The sequence below is a fragment of the Lotus japonicus genome, chromosome 2, assembly GCF_012489685.1.
Source record: "Lotus japonicus ecotype B-129 chromosome 2, LjGifu_v1.2".
NCBI classification, from domain to species: Eukaryota; Viridiplantae; Streptophyta; class Magnoliopsida; order Fabales; family Fabaceae; genus Lotus; species Lotus japonicus.
The window spans coordinates 78,668,271-78,681,148 of record NC_080042.1 but is presented as its reverse complement, the minus strand read 5'-3'; the positions used below and the strand labels follow the sequence as shown (position 1 = coordinate 78,681,148).

The following is a 12,878-nucleotide window of genomic DNA, read 5'->3' as shown; positions in this document are numbered from 1 at the left end:
AAGCTCATCCTTGATTCTATGAGACAAGCGCTCCATGCATAGCACAAAAAGATAGGGGGAGAGGGGATCGCCCTGGCGAAGTCCCCGTTGAGGCTTGAAAGATGGGGAACGATCACCATTGAAACACACCTGAAATTGGCAAGAGGTTACACAATTGATAATTAATATAATTAATAATTTAAAGTGTAATTTAATATATCTAATTAATATCAGTATACACATTAAAATGCTTACAATAAATAATTAATATAAATAATATAAAGTGTCTTCAAAGACTCATTAATTAAAAATTATTAATATTTTTTTTAATATAAAACTCAAGTCAATTTAAACTGAAGGGAAATTTACAATATAAACTGTCATTCAATGTAATCCTCATGGGTCATAATTTACTAAGTAGTTGTGGTATACACGTTAAAAATTTTACAATTAATAGTAAATAAATATAATTAATAAGAAAAAGTGTCTTTAATGATATATTAATGCTATTAATATCATAGATATTTTACTTTTATATAATTTATGCTCTTTCTTTACAATATCTATATGTTAGTATATTAAATATAAAATATTAATACTTGTTCAAGTGACTTTTCATATATATATATATGGTCTATGGATAGAACCTCACACACATAACTGTTGAAAATGAATAGGCTTGATCGTGATGAAATCACTTTCCTTAAAGTATTTCAAGCACTCTTTGTTCGTCTTAGAGTTTCGATTGCAGGAATACCCAGGATAATCAGCCTTGATTCGAGTTTGCACAAGACTAATAAAAACTCGATAAGCAGCGAAGTATTTTCTGGAAAACAGAGGATATGATTGTATATTATGAATTCTGAACATGCACACTATTTATAGGCAAAAACAGAACAATTTATAAGGTTGCGACCCTTCATAAATTAAGTCTGTTACCAACAAATATGTGAATAATTGCGACCCTTCATGAACAGGTGCAAAATTCGAATTCCAAAACGAGCAAAACAAAAGCGCCTCAAGTGCCGTGCCGTCTACAAGCCGCCACTAGCGCCTCTACGCCCACGCCGGTGTCGCCGGCAAGGGGTGGTGTGAATGGAACAAGTGACATAAAAGCTTGGGACCACCAAACCATGCACATGTGACACTATATCCTCTCTTTGTCTCTTTGTTGAATGGTTGGCATTTAATGATATATAAATGCTTTGAATAGTTACTCCACTTTCTATGTGGGACTTCATTTAAATCCATTCAATGCAACACATTTATCATTTTGGAACACTATGTAATTATTACTCCTTAAGTAATTATTACAACAATAACTAGTGTATTCCAATAAATAAGATTGCTTCAACAAAATGATGATAATATTTTTCTTTTTGATTGTTAGTCTATATGCACAAAGCTACGAAGTTGACGGAGCTATGGACCAACCAAATCAACAAAAAAATCATAGATTACATGACTACCAAAGCATCCAGGTATTTTTATTTCAGCTTTTATCATTTAAAGTTTGTGATTGACAACGAACTAAATCTCTATCATGATTTATTTAAATTTTATGTTGTTAACAGATGCAGCCTTCAACAGATGGTGATTTTGATTGTGTTGATATTTATAAGCAACCTGCTTTTCAACACCCTTCACTCAAAAATCACAAATTTCAGGTAATTATCTTCACTAGTTGAGCCATTTTTAAAGAAATGTAAGCATGAATTGTCCCTTGAAATGATAGTTATAGTAATCGTAATATGTCAAGTTTTTAACTTTTTTAGATTCATATATATTTTCTTATCTAACATCTCATTCTTATTGAAACAAAGCTTATCCCAACTTTTATGAGGACTACCATGCAAAATAGGTCATCCTATCTTGGTAAGGCTATTAAAGATAAAAACTTAATCAAATGATGTCGTTTGGGAAGAGTGCCTATTTTCAAGATCAAAAGGAGGCAGAAGATGACTACTAAGTCATTTTCAAAGTTGCAACTTGATGATTTTAATCAATATTCTCAAAGTTACTCCGGACAGGACATCATGTAAGTCTGTTTATTAAAATACTTGGTCATTTAAATTTTTATTTGATAAATTAATATTATAATGTCTATATAGAAACATTACTTTAATTTGAAACAAATATAGTACTTTATTCTTTTCTCTTTCCACTTAAATTCTCGGTACAATACTTATTAATTTACACGTCATGATTAATTATCTTTTGATTATTGGTTATTTATATTAATTAATACTTATAACATGCTTACCTTATTTTCTCATGTCTTATCATCCTATAGTTTGCTACCCTTGATACAACTAAACAAATGACATTTCATGGAGCAAGTGCAGAGATTGGTCTATATAATTTATCTCTTCAAGCAAGTCAATACAGTATATCTGAAATTTGGATTCAAAGTGGTCCACCTACAGAACTAAACAATATACAAGTTGGATGTGGTGTAAGTTAATATTTATGTTGTTTGTGCAATTTTTTTTTCATGCTATTTTACAAAATGGACAACAATGTTATTTTCGAATGACCATATTCAATCTATTGTATTAATGATTTTCTTTATTATATTTATTTTACATTCACTCTTTTTAAATATAATATTCTTACTTTACAAGGTTCATCCGAGCTTATATGGGGACCATCAATATCATTTAATTGCACACTGGACAGTAAGTCCCATAAATTAATACTTTTTATTATTTTTTTATTACTTAATTTGATCATGCTTATTTGGATAAACAAATGCAGGCTGATGGTTATAAAAAGATTGGATGTTTTGATAATCTATGCCCAGGTTTTGTGCAAGTCTCTAAAGAATTTGGCTTAGGAGGTTTCATTCGCCACAGCTCAATCATTGGATCGCAAGTTAAATATGTTTTATATTTCCAAGTCAAACAGGTAACTAAATTTAAAAATACAAAATTGTATAAATTTGACAATCTCTTTCACCTTGATTGGTAAAAAAATATACATAGATTGGTAAAAAAATATATACAATATTAACCAATTTCTAACTTTTATTTATTTATTTAGAGAACATACCAATTTCTAACTTTAACTTAATTTATTTACATCTAACACTTCTATTTAATTTAAAATATATAAGTAATGAAGCTTCTTAATCTTGATGTGCGAAATTAACTTTTCCTTTATTTTAGAATTATCTGTATCACATATTCTATAATTTCTATTGATAATATTACATTATATTAATATTTCATATTCAACATTACAAATATATAAGAAAATAAGTAAATAAAAATAATAATTTTTGAAATTTACTAAGTCTATTAAAAAATATTGGGTGGGCTTTTTCATTTGGATGCATAAATTATCTAAATTGATTTGGTGATATTATAGTTATTAGTTTTTATTTTATTTTTTACACAGATATTTTATGGCAGTGCTTTCCTTTTGGTTTGGAGTTATATATAAGGGAACATGGTGTGTTTTGTTTTCTATACATAAAGTGAGAATTGTAGATGTAACTTATCAAACATAAAAATTATCATTTGTGTAAGAACTATATATAAAATAAGTGATATGAGCACAACTCTAAATCAGATGTTTTGAATTTAATAAGCACTTGGGTTCATAAAAAATCTTATGTTTTTTATGTAAATTATAATGCATGTTATAAATGTTCGAATTCATAACTTTAGGCAATATAGTTTTCAAAATATATTGTTGGACAATTGACGCGATGTGACTCAAAATGTACTGCTAGATAATTCAATGGTAAATTAGATTGTTTCTTTGAGTAAATTATTCATTAATAGGTGAAACTGTTAAAACATACATTTATCTATCTTTAAAAATATCGTTTCTAATTTTAATGATATTATAAGTAGGTGATATTTTATTTAAAGAATACTATAAATTTTTATTTTAACATGTCTATGAGCAATTTAAAGAATGATAAAATAATTAAGGAAAAAAGGTTTGAAATATAAAGAAAAAAATTAAGGTATCAACAATTTCATATTATGAGTTCATATGTGATTTAAAAAATATGATTGATCTTTTCAAAATATAATATGATTGGTTAATGTTTTTTGTTGACAGCTTATTTTTTTTCCATCTTTTAATTAGTTGATTTTTTGTAGGATCGATCAACAGGTCACTGGTGGTTAGTTGTTGGTGATTATAAAGTGGCAGTTGGATATTGGCCTAGAGAAATATTTACTCACTTAAGTCAGGGTGCATCTTTGATCAGATATGGTGGTGAAACTTTTGCTCCATCCAATATGATTAGTCCCCCAATGGGGAGTGGAAGATTGCCTAAGGAGTTATTTAGAAACGCGGGTTTCATTTCAAATCTTCAGATTGTGGAATCAAATACAATGAAGTTGAAGTAAACCCCAAGGATATGAAATCAAATTGCGATACAACATCTAACTGCTATGATGTGTTGTACCATGGTTATGAAGGAGCTATGTATAAACAAGCTTTTCTATTTGGTGGACCAGGTGGATAATGTGGTATATGATTATAATTACAATTTTATATAATAAAATGATGTTCATTGTTACTATGGATTCTTGGAATTTAATATGAATATTAAACTTCAATATATTGTGAAATTGGCTTAAATATGTTTTTGTCCCTGATTTTGTAAGAGGAGTTAAATTGAGTCTCTAACTTTCAAGTCCATGTTTTGGTCCCAGAATCTTTACCCAATCAATAGAGTAACCCAAAGGCCTAAGATTTCAAGGATCTCAGGTCAGGTGATTCCATCAAAGTAAAAAGCTTGCACCAACTCTCTTTCAATCCATAAAAATTCATCACCCAAACATCAACTCTGTTACTGTGGTAATTCACAATCATGCAGAGGCACCCTTCGAAAAGTGCCACCTTAATCTCAAAATCCCCATCATCATCACCATAACCTGTTTCAGGAAGTGGTATCTCGACAGAACCCAACCGGAACCCACCTAGAAACCCAACCGCAACCCACCTCACTGTCACCCGGAAACCCACCTCACCGAACCCAAATCGCAATCCACCCCACTCGTCCCTTAGTCCCTTTGAGGTTTCATATCTGAAAGAAAAGCTTCAAGCTTCCGATCTAAAACCTTCAAACTAACCCAAAATCAAATCTAGATTTGTGAAACCCATTTTTTTCGATTGGGTATTTTTGTTTTGGTTGGTTTTTGACTCATGGAGGGTAAATATGGTGTTAAATCTGAGTTGGGTTTGTGTTGAATCTGGGAGAAAAGGTTTGGGCATGGATTGTTTGAGAAATTGAAGAACACACTGAAGAAGGAGAAAAAGAGTGTTGATGATGAAAAAGAAGAAGAAAAACGGAGAAGGGTGGTTCAGTTGTGTGGTGTAGTGTGGGGCTTTAGATCTGAAGAAAAAGATGAAGAAGATGAATGATGAATCAAGTTCCTTTTTTTTTAATAGTATGATGAATGAAGTTCTTGGGCTAAGATAAAATAAGATTAAGGATGAATGGTATTTTTTCTTGTTACAAAAAATAAATGATATTTGATTAAGAAAATATGTTTTTTTTACTTACAATGACATGTCAAAAGGAGATGGTGTACGTTAACTAGTTAACTATTGCTTGTGCATAATAAAATTTTCCAATAAATTAGACATGAATATTATATTGGGAAATTTTATTATGGACCACTTTTGTGTGGTGCAAAGTTACACCATCCACTTTTGACCGATAATAGCAGGTTTTAAAAAAAAATCAAAAAACTTATTTTTCATAATCTTTAATTAATTATCTAAATCTGGTTTTTTAAAAACAAACTAATCCCTAAATTAAACCCTTCACCCATCTTATCATCTCCATCTATCTCAGTTTCTGAGGTCCATTACCAGAGAATTCCAGTGGGTTCGTCGTATCTTCAACCATGATGGACCACCATGCCGCCCATAGCACGCCGTCGCCACCACTGCAGGCTCGCAGCTCTTCACCCATCTTAGATCTGGTTGCAGGGAGATGCATAGCCAAAGTCTTGGACTGGTATGAGGATTTGGTCAGGGGTTTAGATCTGGAGGTTGAAGGTGGTGTTGTGTCAGTCCAATGAAAAGAAGGAGTTGGGAGTTGCATTGCAGATTTGAACCAGAACTCCTTTGTTCTTCTTTTAGGGTTCTTTGGGTTTCTACTCCCGCTTCTGAATTACGCGCTTTAGCTACTCTTCTGTCTTCCCTCGATCTTCGATTTCCACTGTTCTGGTCTGGTGAGGGTTCCTTTCGCCAAACTGGTTGAGATTCTCGGTGCAATTGTTGTTGAATTGCGGTTGTTGTGGGAGAATTTGGGATTAGGATTTCTGAAAAAATTCAGAGTTCCGTTTTTTATTTTCTGGGGGTGTTCTGTTTGGGTATGAGGATTGAAATTTAGGGATTGAAAGTTTGTGACTTGAAAGAAATATGTTTTACTCTCAGTTTATACGTTTTCATAAAAAATATTTTTCTGAAATTTTGATGAACACTTTGGTGAGTGGGGAAGGGGTGAGTGAGTGGGGAAGATGAAGATTGAGGTTTGTTCTATTAAACTAAGAGTACAGGTTCAGTGTCAATTGATCACTTGAATAATTTATGGGTTTGTTTAATTCGAAGAAAAATTTGGTGGGTGCGTTAGTTTTAGATCTTATTCTGGGTGCCAATGGGTCCAAATCTGATTCTGAATTTAGGAGGTAGAAGATGAAGAGGAGAGAGGAGAGATTATGAGAAATTAGATTTTAATTAAATTAATTAAAATTTTCACAAATTAATTATTGTGATTAATAAATATGTATTTTTATTTTTATTTTTTAAAACCGGGAAACCTTCAATAGTAGGTCAAAAAGGGGGTGGTGCAACTATAGACCACAAAAAAGTGGTCCATAGTAAACGCCCCATGAATATTGGCTGGTTATAAGGTGCAATAGTGGGCAATTCTTGCACCCATACCATACATCACCTGCCAAGGTGGGAATTGGAAACTGGCTAATCCAGTTAAATGAGTTTCTAAATATTTAAAATTTTAATTTTGTTATGACATTAATGCCCTGAGACTCTTTCTCCTTTGTCCCTTGTTGGTGATGTTGCTCAGCCACCAAGCTACTGCCTTCAACCAACCCTCCACCTTCATGCACTTCCGGCCATCTCTGATCTCTTGTGTTAGAGATACATAGCCATAATATCCTACAGGATATTCCTCTGTTATTATTTGTTCTATTTTGTAATATGCCTCAGAATATTCCTTAGCATATTCTGTAATTTTCTATTATAAATAATATTGTCTACCTCACACACAATTTGTGGTGAGAGTATCCAATCTTACATGGTATCAGGTTTTCGGTTCTAACCCTATCCCCCAAACCTGCCGTCATTTTCTCTCTTTTTTCTCAAGCTGTAGCTGTAGCCTTGCTTTCCGTGCAAGTGCTTTCCTTTCCGTGCCAGCCGCCACCCGTCCTGCAGCTTTTTCCGTCCTGAACTCTGCGCTGCTGACGTCATTTCTGTCCTTGTGCAGTCAACATCAACTGCGTGTCCTGCTTCGTGTTCCGCGCCTCCAGCCATCTTTTTCCGCGCCGACAGAGACGTCAGCACCTTTTTCAGCGCCTCTGTCTCCTGCTGAGCCGCCAGACAGCCCGCTGTCAGCGTCTGTTTTTGCAGCGCCGCCAGACCGCCCTTCTGTCCCTCCTGCACGTGGCTCGGCCTCGTGTTTTGTGCGGTTTCTTTTTCCAACATCAACCGCCAGCCGTCAGTTCTCGGGATCCACGCTGGTTTTTCTTTTAAATTAATTTTCTCTTCAGCTTTCCCGTTTGTCCAGGTTGATTTTTTTTTTTCTTGACTAGAGTTGATTTTTTGGCTGGAAGTTTATTTCTATCTTTTGGGACTGTTGTTTTCACATGGCTTCCGATGCTACACCTCCGACTTTTTCCTTCAACACTTTGGTGCATATGCTTACCGTGAAACTTAAGCCGGATAATTTTCTTCTCTGGCGTAAACAGGTTACTGCTCTTCTTCAGAATCAGACCTTGTATGACATTGTTGATCCTACAGTTGACCCTCCCCCATAATTTATTCAACAAACTTATGCACAAACTGTTACTCACCCATTACGTAATGGTGATCTTTCTCCAAATCCTGTTTATGCTCAGTGGCAGGCTCGAGATCGTAATGTCAACAGTCTGCTTCTTTCCTCCCTGACTGAGGAGGCCCTCTCTGAGACCCTAAGCGCAACCACTGCTCGTGATGTTTGGGTTGCTTTACACTCTGCTTATGCCTCACGCAGCAAGGCACGTGAACTACGTCTCCGTGATGAACTTCAACTCATGCGTCGTGGTTCTCTATCCGTTTCTGAGTACGGGCGGAAATTTCGCACTATCTGTGATCAGCTGGCTGCTATTGGCGCACCTGTTCCTAATGATGATAAAGTTCACTGGTTCCTTCGTGGTCTTGGCCCGTCATATGCAAATTTTTCCACGGGTCAGCTTGATCAGGTACCCCTACCTCTTTTTACTGACATTCTTTGTAAGGTCGAGAGCCATGCTATTTTTCAGGCTTCTCTTGAGGAATCAGTGACTGCTCCGCCTGCTGCCTTCCATGCGAGCAATCAGCCTCGCCCTTCTGGTACTCAGTCTTCCACTAGTGGCAACCGTGAAAATTCCGGTGGCAGTTCTCGTGGTGAAAATCGTGGAAACTCTAATGGTGGGCCTCGCCAGCGTCGCAACAATGGCGGCTCTGGTCGCCGTGGCTCCTACACTCCCCGCTGTCAAATTTGTCGTGAGCAGGGTCACTATGCTGATAAGTGTCCGGTTCGCTGGGATCGTTCTGCAGAGTCTGCAAATTTGGCACAATCCTTTGCTGCGGGTTGTTCATTGGACAACTCAAACCGTTCCGACTGGTACATGGATACAGGTGCCACTTCTCATATGACTCCTTCTTTATCTCAGCTGACGGACTCTCAGGAATACTCTGGTAATGATCGTGTTCTTGTTGGTAATGGTGCTGGTTTACATATTACTCATATTGGTTCTCGTTCTGTTTCACACTCTGTTCCTTTATCTAATGTTTTGGTTGTGCCCCAGTTAACTAAAAATCTTGTCTCTGTTAGCAAATTGACTCGTCACCATAATGCTAAAGCTATTTTTCTGGATGATTCTTTTGTTATTCAGAACCGACAGACGGGCGCCGTTCTGGGAAAGGGCCGATGTGATAAAGGACTTTATGTGCTTGACCAAGGATCACAGGCGCTGCTTACTACCAGTTCTCCATTACCTCGTGCCTCTTTTGAATTGTGGCACTCCCGATTAGGACATGTTAATTTTGATATTATTCAACAATTGCATAAACTTGGTTGTTTCAATGTTTCCTCCATTTTGCCTAAGCCTATCTGTTGTACTTCTTGTCAGATGGCTAAAAGTAAACGTCTAGTCTTTTATGATAATCATAAAAGAGCTTCTGCAGTTTTAGACCTTATCCATTGTGATTTGTGGGGACCATCTCCTGTTGCTTCTGCTGATGATTTTTCGTACTTTGTTATTTTTGTGGATGATTTTTCCCGGTTTACTTGGTTTTATCCATTGAAGCGCAAATCTGATTTTTATGACGTTCTTGTTCGCTTCAAAGCGTTTGTGGAAAATCAATTCTCCCGGTTGATCAAAGTTTTTCAAAGTGATAATGGCACTGAGTTCACTAATCACAAAGTTCAGACTTTATTTGCTGCCTCAGGTGTGCTTCATCGTTTTTCCTGTCCTCATACTCAGGCACAGAATGGGCGGGTCGAACGTAAACACAGACATGTTCTTGAGCTTGGTCTTGCTATGTTGTATCACTCTCATGTCCCTACTATCTATTGGGTTGCTGCTTTCAGTACTGCGGTATATATTATTAACCGTGTCCCTTCTAAGGTGCTCGCTAATCAGATTCCATTTCAGCTTCTATTTCATGTTGCGCCTACGTATGCTAATTTTCATCCTTTTGGATGTCGGGTGTTCCCGTGCTTGCGTCCATACATGAAAAATAAATTTAGCCCTCGGAGTACTCCTTGCATATTTTTGGGATATAGCAGTCACCACAAGGGATTTAAATGCTTCGATCCGGCCATTTCTCGGACTTATGTGTCTCGTCATGCTCAATTTGATGAATTTTGCTTCCCTTTTGCAGGTTCTCACTCTTCACCTCATGATTTGGTGGTCTCTACGTTTTATGAACCGACTGCAGGTTCTCCTCCATCTCCACCACCTGTTCCTCCTGTTGTTTCGGAGAGTTCACCGCCTGCTGGTTCTCTGTCTTGTCCATCTTGTGATGACTCAGATGCCCTACCTGCTCTGCCGGTTCCTCTTGGTGATGAACCACCTTCGCCGGCTCCTACTTCCCCAGTACAGCCGAACACCCCTCCTGTTGGGCCTCCGGCTTCGCCTGCTTCACCGCCGGCTACTTCCCCTGTTGTGGCTCAGGTTCCCCTTGCTCCTCTTGCTGCTCGTCCGCGGACTCGTTCTCAGAACGGTATTTTTAAGCCGAATCCGCGATATGCCTTGGTTCATGCTCAACCTACTGGTCTTCTCACTGCTTTGCATACTATTACTGAGCCTAAGGGATTCAAATCAGCTATGAAGCATCCTCAGTGGTTGGCAGCCATGGAGGATGAACTTTCTGCCCTTCATAACAATTGTACTTGGACTTTGGTTCCTCGCCCTTCCACTACAAATGTTGTTGGAAGTAAATGGGTCTTTCGCACTAAATTCCACAGTGACGGCACTGTTGAGCGCTTAAAAGCGCGTTTGGTGGCTCAGGGTTTCACGCAGATTCCAGGGTTCGATTACTCTCTTACTTTCAGTCCTGTTGTCAAAGCTACTACTGTACGCCTTATTTTATCTCTTGCCGTGCTTAATGATTGGCAACTTCATCAGTTGGATGTAAAAAATGCTTTCCTTCATGGTCATCTTACTGAAACTGTTTATATGGAACAGCCTCTTGGCTTTGTTGATCCTCGTTTCCCGACTCATGTGTGTCGGTTGAACAAGGCTCTCTACGGCCTCAAACAGGCGCCTCGTGCTTGGTTTCAGCGCTTAAGCTCTTTTCTGCTGCGTAATGGTTTTTCGTGTAGTCGGGCTGATCCATCCTTGTTCTTTTTCTACAAAGGCCATACTACGCTTTATCTTCTTGTGTATGTGGATGACATCATTCTTACTGGTAGTGATCCCTCTCTTCTGACTCAGTTTATTGCTCGCCTTCATGCTGAGTTCGCCATTAAATATCTGGGTAAGCTTGGCTACTTCCTTGGTCTTGAGATCACTTATACTCCTGATGGTTTGTTCTTGGGACAAGCCAAATATGCAAATGATTTGCTTTCTCGTGCTATGATGCTTGAAGCCAGTCCTGTTTCGACGCCCTTGGCTGCTGGTTCCCATCTTGTCAGTTCTGGTGAGGCTTACTCAGATCCTACGCATTATCGCTCTTTGGTTGGGGCCTTGCAGTACTTGACTATTACTCGTCCTGACTTGTCATATGCTGTTAACACGGTTAGTCAGTTCCTTCAGGCTCCGAATGTGGAACATTTTCAGGCTGTCAAACGCATTCTGCGTTATGTCTGTGGCACGCAACATTTTGGTCTTACATTTCGTCGTACCTCATCCCCCGCTGTTCTTGGTTATAGTGATGCTGATTGGGCTCGCTGCACGGACACTCGCCGCTCTACTTATGGCTACGCTATTTTTCTTGGTGATAATCTATTGTCTTGGAGTGCCAAGAAACAACCCACTGTTGCTCGCTCTAGTTGTGAATCTGAGTACCGAGCCATGGCTAATACTGCTTCCGAGCTCGTTTGGTTGCTTAATCTTCTCCATGAGCTTCGTGTTCGGTTATCTGCAACTCCTCTTCTACTCAGTGACAACCAAAGCGCCTTGTTTATGGCTCAGAATCCTGTTGCTCATAAGCATGCCAAACACATTGACTTGGATTGTCACTTCGTTCGTGAGCTGGTTGCTTCTGGCCGTTTAGCTGTTCGTCATGTGTCTACTTCTCTCCAGCTTGCTGATATTTTCACTAAGGCATTGCCTCGTCCGTTGTTTGAGCTTTTTCGATCCAAGCTTCGAGTTGGTCTCAATCCAACGCTAAGCTTGAAGGGGGGTGTTAGAGATACATAGCCATAATATCCTACAGGATATTCCTCTGTTATTATTTGTTCTATTTTGTAATATGCCTCAGAATATTCCTTAGCATATTCTGTAATTTTCTATTATAAATAATATTGTCTACCTCACACACAATTTGTGGTGAGAGTATCCAATCTTACATCTTGCCTTCTCTTCGCTTCCACTTTTCCCTTCTTCAATTTCTACCCTTTTCTCTCCTTGAGCTCAGATTTATAGTGCAATTCAGTACTCAAAATAACAGCAGATGATGTTTCAGGGATCTTCTTGCTCATGTAATTTCCCATTGTTTAAGTTGAAATCTAATTAAAAAATATAGTTGAACCAATTTAAATTCAAAAGAACCTGAACCAGTGTGTTTAGTGCTCGAGCACGCAATAAAGTGAATGAATTTGGTACAATTTTCAGAACGACTATCAACTAGTTTAAAGACAACAAATTGATGTGCAATTGTTTGATAATATCAACTTGGTCAACACAAGAAGCAAAATATGTTGAGAACATGAACTGGGCAAGTGGAATCAACCAGATTCAGATAGAAGTTTTTGAAAAGAAGCATAAAAACAACATTGATATGCATCGGCGACAGTGGAGAGGAGGATGTTGCTCGCCGTTGAGGAGCACGGTGTACGCCGGCGACCACCGCAGAAGGGGAGAAGGTAAAGGGTAGTTTTATAATTTTCATTTTTCATTTTATTTTATCTTTTCTTTACTGCAGGTATCGAAACCTATTATAATATAATAGGTGATTTTTACTCTTGTATGGTGCAAGACTTTTTTTTTTTTTGAAAT

General features: G+C 37.4%; 1 pseudogene; it reads left to right on the top strand.

Moving 5' to 3' along the window:
• Nucleotides 1-1,340: 1,340 nt before the first annotated feature.
• Nucleotides 1,341-4,477, top strand: LOC130735725 (uncharacterized; annotated as a pseudogene).
• The last annotated feature ends 8,401 nt before the right edge of the window (nt 4,478-12,878 follow it).